Source organism: Portunus trituberculatus, chromosome 24, assembly GCF_017591435.1.
Source record: "Portunus trituberculatus isolate SZX2019 chromosome 24, ASM1759143v1, whole genome shotgun sequence".
Classification (NCBI taxonomy): Eukaryota; Metazoa; Arthropoda; class Malacostraca; order Decapoda; family Portunidae; genus Portunus; species Portunus trituberculatus.
In genome coordinates, this window is record NC_059278.1 from 3,229,644 (window position 1) to 3,242,143 (window position 12,500).

The window sequence follows — 12,500 nt, forward strand, 5'->3', positions numbered from 1 at the left end:
TGTGTGTGTGTGTGTGTGTGTGTGTGTGTGTGTGTGTGTGTGTGTGTGTGTGTGTGTGTGTGTGTGTGTGTGTGTGTGTGTTAATCAGTATAGAGGACTGTTCAGATGAAGAAGGAAGAGAACGAGGAGGAGAATTAGAAGAATGAGAATGAGAAGAAGAAGAAGAAGAAGAAGAAGAAGAAGAAGAAGAAGAAGAAGAAGAAGAAGAATGAACACTGACAATTACTATGGAAACGAAAAAATTAGAGAAAAAACGGATGATAAAAAGAAAATAACAACGATAACAAAGACAAATAAACGAGAGAGAGAGAGAGAGAGAGAGAGAGAGAGAGAGAGAGAGAGAGAGAGAGAGAGAGAGAGAGAGAGAGAGAGAGAGAGAGAGAGAAAGAAACACAGAACAAGACCACATAATGATAGAGAGAAAGAAAGAGAAAGAAAAAGAAAAAAGAAAGAGAAAAGAGAGACAGACACAGAAGAACAAGAACACATAACTATAGAGAGAGAGAGAGAGAGAGAGAGAGAGAGAGAGAGAGAGACACACACACACACAGAAAAACAAGACCACATAACGATAACAAGAAGAAAGCCAAGGAAACAGACCAAAGTGACCCTAATTCTCACACAAGTAAGGCCCAAAGTCGCGTGAGGGGGACCTTTCTTTTCTTTCTCTGTCTCGGTGGCCTTGTTTGAGGTCGCTTTCTACCGTGCCTTATCCCACACAAAGGCTGGGAAGGTAAGGCCGCACATCGCTCTTGCCCTAAGCACACTCCGGGCAAGGCGCTGATGTTCTGTGGTAGTGTATCTGATGTTCCCTGATTTTTCTATATTTTTTGTGATGTTCTGATTTTTCTATATTTATTTGTGATGTTCTCTAATTTTTCTATATCTATTTCTGATGTTCTCTGGTAGTGTTCCTGATGTTCTCTAAGTGTTTCTGATGTTCTCTAATTTTTCATATTTATTTCTGATGTTTTCTAGTGTTTTTTTTTTACTTTCTCTGTTCTCTAGTAATTTTTTTTTATTTTCTGATGTTCTCTAGTGTTTATGATGTTCTCTGATGTTCTCTAGTGTTTTTTATGATGTTTTATAGTGTTTATGATGTTCTCGGATGTTCTCTAGTGTTTTTTATGATGTTTTATAGTGTTTGTGATGTTCTCTGATGTTCTCTAGTGTTTTTTATTTTCTCTGATGTTTTTGTGTTTCTGGTATTCTCTAGGTTTTTTTTTTCATGGTGTTATCTAGTGTTTTTTTATTTTCTCTGTGTTCTCTAAACAGACTCACCCTTTTTCATTTTTCACTTTCTGATTTACTCTTTCTTTCAACTCATAACTCTTTAATTCGTTGATTTCTTTCATTTCTGACCCTAATTTGCTCATTTTTCTCTATCTTCTACCTCTAATTAACACCTTTCTTTAACTCTTTCCCTCTTTGATTCACTATTTTTTTTTACTTAAGTCAAAGTCAAAGTCTGAATTCATAAACGTTTTGCTCTCTCACCACGACAATTTTCCAAGGCCACACGGGTGAGTAACGGGCTTTTCAAGAGTGTTTCTCCAGTTAATAATATAGAAATCCTGTCACTCTGCCTCTAGAACCGTATAAGAACCCTTAAGAATCACTTTTCTCTCTCAACATGACTATTTTCTAAGGCCACAGAGGTGAGTAACGGGGTTTTCAAGAATGTTTCTCCAGTTAATAATATAAAAATCTTGTAACTCTGCCTCCAGAACCGCAAAAACACCTTAAAAAAATTTGAGTCAATTCAAATAAAGCCATTTGAAATAGTGGATATAAAACAAAGAAGTGTTTGAGAGTACGAGCCTTAGCGGTGTCCTATGCCCTCCTCGCCTCACCTCACCTTGGTCATCAGCCCAACGCACTTCACCACCGTTGCGTTAGTCAGTGATAAAAGGAAGGGAAGGGAAAGGAAGGGGGAGATTAGCAGCGTGGTGGGCGGTGAAGGTGAAGGTTGCGTGATGTGTGTCCAAATGAGTGTGTGTGTGTGTGTGTGTGTGTGTGTGTGTGTGTGTGTGTGTGTGTGTGTGTGTGTGTGTGTGTGTGTGTGTGTGTGTAGGTTTCCCACGAATCGTTTGCTCTCAATATGCGTGGTAGAGAGAGAGAGAGAGAGAGAGAGAGAGAGAGAGAGAGAGAGAGAGAGAGAGAGAGAGAGAGAGAGAGAGAGAGAGAGAGAGAGAGAGAGAGAATATATCCGTGTCACGACAAAATTGCACGACTCAGTTTTCGACAACACACACACACACACACACACACACACACACACACACACAGGGGAGACGTTCTTCGCTTTGGAATGGAAATTGGTGAGGATTATTACGATTTATGTATTTTCTCGCCATTTTATAAACTTACATCCGGGAATTATTTATGTCACGTCCTGCCCTTTTGCTTTCTTCCTTCCTGAGAGAGAGAGAGAGAGAGAGAGAGAGAGAGAGAGAGAGAGAGAGAGAGAGAGAGAGAGAGAGAGAGAGAGAGAGAGAGAGAGAGAGAGAGAGAGAGAGAGATTCACAAAAGAGTAAAACTTCAGATACACTCATTATTGACTGACACACACACACACACACACACACACACACACACACAAAGAAAACAGAGGAAGAAAGAAAGAAAAGAGGCAGAGAAAGGACTTGAACTTAGCGGATCTGAACGACTGGAGCGAGCTAATGACTGTATTTAGAGTCCGTGAGAGCAACGTGGGTCATGAGGCCGGGCGGGGCGGGGCGGGGCGGGGCGGGGCAAGGCTGGGTGGGTTTGAGAGTGATGGCTGGGAGTAAGGCGGGGTTGAAGTCGGTAGGGTGCGGGAGGGAGAGAATTTTGTGGGTTGGGGGGGTACTAGGAATGGGTGAGAATGTGGTAGTGGGATAGGGTGGAGGTGGAAGGGCGTGAGTGTAATGGGTGAAGGGATAAAGGGGGAACCATAACGCCCTTGCTATAACACTAAGGCTCGTCTTCTCAAACATTTCTGTGCTTCACCTGCACTCTGTTCGAAGGTTCTATTTTTGTTTACACGAGTTTTTTTATTGTTTTTAAGGTTCTAGAGGCAGAATGACAAGATTTCTACATCATTAACTGGAGAAATACTCTTAAAAACCTTGCTAATCATCTCTGTGGCCTTGGAAAAGAGAGAGCAAAGCGTTTCTGAATACGCACCTAAGTCTCCACAGAAAGTTGGCAGTTCCTCGCTGGCAAGGCGGAAGCGAAGCAGCAGTGAGTCATAAAACGTTTGTTCTTAAGAGGCAGGCGGCCGTGACCTTAACGTTTTTCACTTCCCGACATAAACGTTTTACTTCACAACAGTCACAACTTCACGACTCACGGAACGCGAACACCGTAATGTACCAAACCAAACTAACCTAACCAAAACCAAATCAAACAAAATCAAACCAAACTTAACCCTATTCTAACTCATTCTAAACGCAAGACTAACTTAACTCCTTCAGTACTGGGGCACAGTTTTTACCTTGAGGTTTGTGTACAATTAGACCATTTTATTCACATAAGGAAGGGTGTATAGAGATTGATGGCTCTAGTCTTAACTATTTCAATCGCCCCAACATATGTTTTTGCTGTATAAAATCACCAAATAGTAAGCAGAATGAATGTAGAAACGTGTCATGGTACTCAAAGGGTTAACCTATACTTCAATTCCATCTAAACTAACCTCATCTAACTTAACACAGCGCACAGTAAGTTACCCTTAGGGCCTAAACTAACACCATAACTTAACTTGACATAAGCTAACATAATCTCATTCAATATAGTATAATGCAACCAAATCTAACCTCACAACAGCTAATCCCTTCAGTACCATGACGCGTTTCCATATTCATTTTGTTTACTATTTGGTGATTCTATACAGCTTCAGAAACTTATGTGAAGACTGGCCATTAATCTTCTGACCTCCATAGACTCTTCCTAATGTCAATAAAATGGTCTAATCGTACTCAAATCTGAAGGTAAAAATGTGTCCCAGTATCGAAGGGTTAAATCTAACCTAACTTAACCAACCTATACATGCTACACAATAACCTAACCTGACAAACTCAACAAAACCATCGCCTCATCACCTCAAGGCTTTCGTATTGGCATAATAAAGCGATTCCCATCATCAGGCGTGCCCCACAAGGCCGACGCGGTACTTAAATTGCTGCTGTACAAGGAAACTCTTTGCTCTCTCACCACGACTATCTTTAAAGGCCAAAGAGACAACCACACCGAGTCTCAAGCGCATTTATCCAATCACTAATATAGAAAACCTGTTAACCTGTCACAAAAATCGCAAAAACACCCTTGAAACCAGCGTCATTTCAATCAAAGCTTTTAAAATACAACTAGAACCCTTTGAATTGTTAATGGAGGTACAAGGAGCATTTATCCAGTTATTAATATAGAAAATTTGTTAACCTGTCGCCAGAATCCTAAAAAACACCCTGAAACCAACGTCATTTCAATCAAAGCCCTTTAAAACACATCTAAAACCCTTTGGAAGCTAAAATGAAGGTGTAAGGAGCATTTATCCACTTACTAACATAAGAAACCTGTTAATCTGCCACAAGAAGCGTAAAAAAACACCCTTGAAACCAGCGTCATTTCAATCAAAGCCCTTTAAACTCAACTAGAACCCTTTGGAAGTAGCGGAAGTGCGGTCCTGCAGTGAATACAAGGTGGACAGTGAGATGCGTCCTGTTGTAGCGGGAGTGTGGCAGGGAGACGCACACTTGCCAGACCGGCGACTCATGCTTCACAGAAAAAACAGCTGACTGAAAAGTGAAAAATGAGACACGCGGGTAACTACCAAGGGGAGAGAGAGAGAGAGAGAGAGAGAGAGAGAGAGAGAGAGAGAGAGAGAGAGAGAGAGAGAGAGAGAGAGAGAGAGAGAGAGAGAGAGAGAGAGAGAGAGAGAGAGAGAGAGAGAGAGAGAGAGAGAATTTTTTTTTATATAAGAAAAGCATGAATGACTGACTCACGACAAACAAAAACTGGAAAAAAAACAACAATAAAAACAGGAAAAGCAGGAAACGTGTGTAAAAACGAGAAATTGACACCGAAAGTAAAAAAAAAAGAAAGAAAAAGAAACGATAAAAACAAAACATAGAAAAGAAGAAAACAGAGAAATAGGAAAAAAGGAAAAATTAACAGAAGAAAAACAAGAAGAAAACGAAGAGAAAAATAGGGAAAAGGAAAAAGGAAAAGAAAAAAAACGAGAAAATAAAGAAAAATAGGAAAAAAAAGAAAAAAAAAAAAAAAATTGCATTACTAATTTTTCCTCAACAGTGCACAAACAATTCAATTACAAGGAAGTTATTGACAAGAATCACACGTAATGAATAAAGATACTACATATAATCTTACCCTAAATAAATAAATGAATAAGGAAATAGAAAAAAACAATAACTTTTAGAACAACAGCAACTGAACAAGAACCAAACATCAGAAACAAGAAAATTACTGGAAAAAAAGCAAAACTAACTTAAAAACACTAAAGAAAAAAAAACATAAAAAAACGAACAATAACATTCTAGAGAACAACAAAAGCAACAGGTGAACATGAGCCAAACAAAAAAAAAACACAAGAAAATGAAGAAAAACAAAAAAACTCAAATAAAACATCAAACAGAATCAAACAAAATAATACAAATACGTATTTTAAAGCAACAGTAGCAGCTGAACGCGAAACAAACATAAAAAAACAAGAAAAAATAAGTGAAAAAATAAAAAAAAACACCAAACAAAATAATACAAGAACAAACAAAAAAACAACAACAACATCTGAACACAAACCAAACATCAAAACACATACACACAAAAAAAATATAATAAAATAGAATAAAATAAAAGATAGAAGAAAATATGACAAGAAGATCGCCAGTTACGTAAAGCAGTCATCGGCTGTCCAAACTCACTCCAACCGGGAAAATGCGCACGTTACACGATATATATAAAAAAAGAAACACTACCACTTTTCAACGCACACCAAGCAGTTCCAGCACGTTTAGCACCGCCACGAGATTCCGAAGATGCTAAATAACATGAAAGTCCAGAGCTAACACTTATACCTGCGTGTCTGCGTGAGTTTGCGTGTATGTGTGTGGCGAGCGAGACGATGACGCAACCTGGTAACTAATGACGGCCAGGTGACGCGCAGGTGACACGATACGAAGACGATAAATATTAATGATTATCTTGATGCCTTTTTATAAATTTCTCTAACTTTCTCATGAAACAATGTGTGTGTGTGTGTGTGTGTGTGTGTGTGTGTGTGTGTGTGTGTGTGTGTGTGTGTGTGTGTGTGTGTGTGTGTGTGTGTGTGTGTGTGTGTGTGTGAGAGAGAGAGAGAGAGAGAGAGAGAGAGAGAGAGAGAGAGAGAGAGAGAGAGAGAGAGAGAGAGAGAGAGAGAGAGAGAGAGAGAGAGAGAGAGAGAGAGAGAGAGAGAGAGAGAGAGAGAGAGAGAGAGAGAGAGAGAGAGAGAGAGAGGAATCAGACGGAGGGAAGAAGAGGGAGGCAGAAGGAGGTGGATGGGGAGGAGGAGGGAGGGAAGGAGAGAGGGAGGGAGGTGCCTGCCTGGGGCTCTGGGGCATCCACATCACGACTCCTCGCCTCCCGCCTCCCTCCCGCCTCATCAGTATGCAACAGGGCCCCCTCGGTACACTCTCCTTCGCTTTACAGTTAAAAGATTCACTCGCACATTACACTTTTTCACCAACATCCTCATTCACAGCCGCATGACGCCCAATATCTTCCACGAGGCGTCAAAACAGGAACACCACAGACTCCGACACTTCCCTTGAGGTACGCCGGACACACCACCACGCCGACCCGACCTGCCTGCTTCCCTGCCTGCCTCCTTGCCTCGTTCTTGGTGCCGAGGTGAAGCGAACCGGTCCAGCGCACGAGGTTACACTGCCCCGATGGAAAAACGAGTGAGTCCCGCAGCACTTTGTATTAAACCCTTCAGTACTGAGACGCATTTTTACCATGAGTTTTGGGTGTGTGATTAGACGACTTTATTGACATTAGGAAGGGTCTATGGAGGTCAGAAGATTAATGGGCAGAGTCTTCACTATTTCATTCCCCACATAAGTTTCTAAAGCTGTTTAAAATCACCAAATAGTAAGCAGAATGAATATAAAAACGTGTCATTGTACTGGAGAGGTTAACCCCTTCAATATTGAGACACATTTTTACTTTGAGATTTGTGAACGATTAGACGATTTTACTGACATTAGGGAGGGTCTATGCAGGTCAGTCTTCACTATTTCAATACCCACATAAGTTTCTGAAGCTGTTACAAATCACCAAATAGTAAGAAGAATGGATATGAAAACGTGTCATGGTACTGGAGAGGATAGGAGTGTGTTGGCCGCGTAGGACTTGAGCACACGAGGAAAACAGCGTGTACTTGTGCTTGTTGAACCTGAAGATGGTCGTAAAAGCGATGCGGCAACACGGTGAAGCTAGGAAAAGTGCGAGGTATTTTCCTGGACCGTGTGTGGGAAGGAGGATTTCACGAGGGACACTTAAGCTCAGACGACACGACACGACACGGTGGAAGGATCATCGTCTTCGGGTTTTAAAAGTTCAGAAACATCGCTTATTGTAATCACTCACTTTTTTTTCCGCCACTTTTTACCTGCAATTACTTAACCCTTTCCATACTGAGACGCATTTTTACCTTGATTTTTGGATGTACGAGTAATTAGACGATTTTACTTGTATTAGGAAGCGTCTTTGGAGGTCAGAAGATTAATGGCCGGAGTCTTCACTATGTCAATTCCCACATAAGTTTCTGAAGTTGCGTAAAATCACCAAATAATAACCAGAACGAATATGGAAGCGCGTCTTGGCACTGGAGAGCTAAACTACAGGAAGAAATATCATACACTGCTCTCTCTCTCTCTCTCTCTCTCTCTCTCTCTCTCCTGCCAAACTTTTCTTTTAACGAGTGGCAAAACGATAACATTTTTCTTAATAGTTGAGGTACTGGTCACAATTTCCCTTCATAAATTACATTGTAATTACGTTTACTGCTTATGAGAGAGAGAGAGAGAGAGAGAGAGAGAGAGAGAGAGAGAGAGAGAGAGAGAGAGAGAGAGAGAGAGAGAGAGAGAGCAATACATACAAGGAATAAGAAACAAGAAAATAAAGAGCGGGAAGAAAAAACGAAAGGAACAAGGAAAAAAAAAAAAGGAAAAGGGGGAGGAGAGGAACACTTGTAAGGAGAAAGGAATAAAGGAGAGGAAGGAGAAAGGGAGGAGAGGAGGGGAGGGATTGGAGACAGAAAAAAAGTACGGGAGGGGAGGGAGGGGGAAGGAAGGGGAAGGAATGGGAATGCAAGGGGGATGGAAGGGGTAGTCAAGGTCCTGTGGGTTGGGAGATAATCTAGGGAAGCCACACAAACACACAGGTGGCGTGTTACCTGAATTCACACGTTTCTTCACATTGAGGCCGAGAACAGTGCCACAGTCTATCGCTGCGGCACTGTCTACTACTGTTGTGCCGCTTATCTATCGCAGCGTGTCGGTATCTATCGTTATCAGCGCCTATCGGGTAAAAATAGTAATGGCTGCTACTTCTATTCTATTTAAATCACTGCCTGTCTCGTATAAAAGGTTGTATATGTGCCCTGAGTGGCTCTATCTATCCATATAGTGCCATTTATCGTCTGTATCTATTCCAAAGGTCAAAATCTACCTATACCACTCCATGTTTGTGGTTTAAGTGTCACTATCTATTCTTCCAGTGGCACCATTCATCGTTTCAGTGCCTTTGTCTATCAGGTGCCACTTCATTGCTCAGGGTCAAAATCTATCACCTGTGGGCCACTATTTATCGCTGGTGCCTTTGTCTAGTGATATGTGGCAGTATTCTTAGTATCAAGTGGGTCTTTCTTTTTAATCTTTTGTTGCTCTTGGCTGATTTTCCCTCTTGCATGAAAAAAAAGTAGCAGTATCTATTGAAAAGTGCCACTGTTTATCGCAATAGTAGAGCCAGTGCCAGCCGCCTCTGAGAGCAATCAATCCCTGGTGCCTATCTATTGTAAAGGTACAGCGTCTATCGTAGAGTGCCACTGCATAACGTAAAAGGTCACTGCTCATCTCGTAAGAACATAAGAAGATAAGGGAAGCTGCAAGAAGCCATGAGGACTGCACAGTATACACGTGGCAGTCAGTCCCTGCAAGAAACACACCCCATATCTATTTCAGAGTACAGTCCCCTACCATACGTCAGCAGATATACAGTTCTCAAGGCTTACTGTCTCACCTGCTATAGTCTACTCTAAAGTGGCTTCTGGGTCTCAGTGTGAATGGTGCCCCAGGGAATGCGTGGTTGTCAGATCTTGAGGAAAACCGTAAGCTGTTCTTGTAATAAGTGCGTTGATCAACAGAAAACAAGTATTATTCACATCAAATAAACAACGTGATCAATAATCCAGGAGCTATTTTTAGAGTAGACAGACTTATGGCTCAAGATAAGGGCAAGGATTCCAGCTCAGTGAAGGAAATAGACCAACGTGTATGTGATAGAGGACAGAAGATGTGATAACCTACAAGGGATACAAAGCGAACTAGGTAAGAAGAAGAAGAAGAAGAAGAAGAAGAAGAAGAAGAAGAAGAAGAAGAAGAAGAAGAAGAAGAAGAAGCCGTGATAACCTACAGGAATGCAATGCGAAACAGGTGAGAAGAGAAGAAGAAGAAGAAGAAGAAGAAGAAGAAGAAGTGATAACCTACAAGGGATTCAAAGCGAAATATGTGAAAAGAAGAAGAAGAAGAAGAAGAAGAAGAAGAAGAAGAAGAAGAAGAAGAAGAAGAAGCCGTGATAACCTACAGGAATGCAATGCGAAACAGGTGAGAAGAAGAAGAAGAAGAAGAAGAAGAAGAAGAAGAAGAAGAAGAAGAAGAAGAAGAAGAAGAAGAAGAAGAAGAAGAAGAAGAAAAGAAGACGTGATAACCTACAGGTATACAAAGTGAAACAGGTGAAAAGAAGAAAAAGAACAAGAAAAGAACAAGAACAAGCAAAAGAAAAAGAAGAACTAGAACAAGAAGAAGCTCTTATCAACCTCTTTATCTCTCTTATCACCTCCTCTGACACACGCTATGGTTTCTGAGTCTCTAAGGGGAATGTTCCATCGCTCTGAGCTCAGGAGGATGTTATGATGTTATCTCTGGCCAGCCTATCACTCAAGGCCAACCCGGCAGCTGAGTCTACACGCCCTTAAGCCACTAAGCCAGCACGTGTGTGTGTGTGTGTGTGTGTGTGTGTGTGTGTGTGTGTGTGTGTGTGTGTGTGTGTGTGTGTGTGTGTGTGTGGCTTAAGCTTTCCAGTACCTATATGTCTTTGTTTGGTGGTGGTGGTGGTGGTGGTGGTGGTGGTGGTGGTGTGGAGAGAGAGAGAGAGAGAGAGAGAGAGAGAGAGAGAGAGAGAGAGAGAGAGAGAGAGAGAAAATAGATGGGTATTTTTTCATAGGTATCAGTATTTATATGTACTTTTTAGGGATATTCTCATCTCTCTCTCTCTCTCTCTCTCTCTCTCTCTCTCTCTCTCACCAAGTTTGAGAAAAAGCAGATAAGTAGCGAACCATCTCAAGTTTAACTCCTTCCGGCCTAACGTGGAGAAAAAAGGAGGAGGAGGAGGAGGAGGAGGAGGAGGAGGAGGAGGAGGAGGAGGAGGAGGAGGAGGAGGAGGAGCAAGGCATGGGAAAATAGAGAGATAAGGGATAAAAGGAAGAGAAAGTGTTTAAAAATATATACGAGTAAGCAAAGACGAACAGAAAAAAAAGGAAAAAGAAAAGAAATAGAAAAGACAAAAGAGAAAAGAAAAAAAAAGACAAGAGGAAAAGAAAAGAAAAAGACGATAACGAATGAGGGAAAGAAAAAACATGATAAAAATACAAATGAATACAACGAAAATAAAATAAAATGAAGTTAAATAAACAAACATTATTATCACTAATATTACCATTACTAAATAGCGCTAAAGACTCAGACAAAAAGAAAAGGACGATAACAAAGGAGGAAAACTGATAAACTGAATACACTGAAAAATCAACACAAACACTACAATTAATACTACTGCCATTACCAGTACTGCTATCACCACCACTGTCACCACCACTAACACAACAACGGACACAACACACCCAGACACACTCACCACCGCTGCCAGCAACAATGAAGGGGGATAAAAAAATGAGCCACACAGGGGAGGGAAGGGAAGGGGAGGATGGGAAGGGAATGAAGGGAGAGGAGGAAGGGGACACAGGGGGAAGCAGGGACGGGTGACCACAATTTCTGCTTCACCCACGTAACCTTAGAGCGGTGGGTGAGATTACGTGCACCTCTCACTCTCTCTCTCTCTAACACACACACACACACACACACACACACACACACACACACAGAAGACATGCAAGAAACAGATAAGATACGGAATTTAAATAAAGCACTTGCAAACGCACACACACACACACACACACACACACACACCGCGTAGTGTAGTGGTTAGCACGCTCGACTCACAATCGAGAGGGCAGGGTTCGAATCCCGGCGCGGCAAGGCAGATGGGCAAGCCTCTTAATGTGTAGCCCTGTTTACCTAGCAGTAAATAGGTACGGGATGTAAGTCGAGGGGTTGTGGCCTCGCTTTCCCGGTGTGTGGAGTGTGTTGTGGTCTCAATCCTACCCGAAGATCGGTCTATGAGCTCTGAGCTCGCTCCGTAATGGGGAAGACTGGCTGGGTGACCAGCAAGCGATCGTGGTGGTGAATTACACACACACACACACACACACACACACACACACACACACACACACACACACACACACACACACACACACACACACACACACACACACACACACACACACACACACACACACACACACACACACACACATACACACACACACACACACACACACAAGGTTTCTTTCCGTCAGCTGGTCTCGAAGCAAGTCACTTCACATCATTACGAATCGTTTTCCATCACGCAGATGCATTAAGATGAAAAAAGAGCTACACAGGAGAGAGAGAGAGAGAGAGAGAGAGAGAGAGAGAGAGAGAGAGAGAGAGAGAGAGAGAAATGACACACAAACACGTCAAATCAAACAAAATCTACACATATACTGCCTCCATAAAGTCTGCCCACCTCAAGACACATCAATCACAAAACTAAAAGGACAAAATAGAAAAAAAAAATAAATTATGTAAGGCGTAGGTGAATCAAATAGCGATCCACATTTTCCCGGCAGGTGAGACGAGCAAGCGACAGGTACGTACACAGCCTACGTTTTCTATGCACAGGTAAGGACAGGTGCTCAGGTATAGTCAGCAGCGTATACATCATTACAACACTATAGAGGAATGCCAATGGAGTATACAGGGCCCGCTTACTCTGTCTACAGGTAAGGGCAAGTATGTACGTGTCTAATTAACAGTCCATTAAGTCACCTGGTAAATAAATGAATAAGACACTCAAGGGGGTTC

The 12,500-nt window shown here is 41.8% G+C and overlaps 1 protein-coding gene and 1 long non-coding RNA gene across 6 annotated transcripts in view; both read right to left on the reverse strand.

Moving 5' to 3' along the window:
• Positions 1 to 12,500, reverse strand: part of LOC123508326 (serine-rich adhesin for platelets-like) — a 303,730-nt gene that overhangs the window by 133,022 nt on the left and 158,208 nt on the right. The window lies entirely within an intron of this gene.
• The window catches only part of LOC123508329, a 25,036-nt gene that overhangs the window by 11,717 nt on the left and 819 nt on the right, over positions 1 to 12,500 (reverse strand). The gene's annotated exons all lie outside the window — the stretch shown is intronic.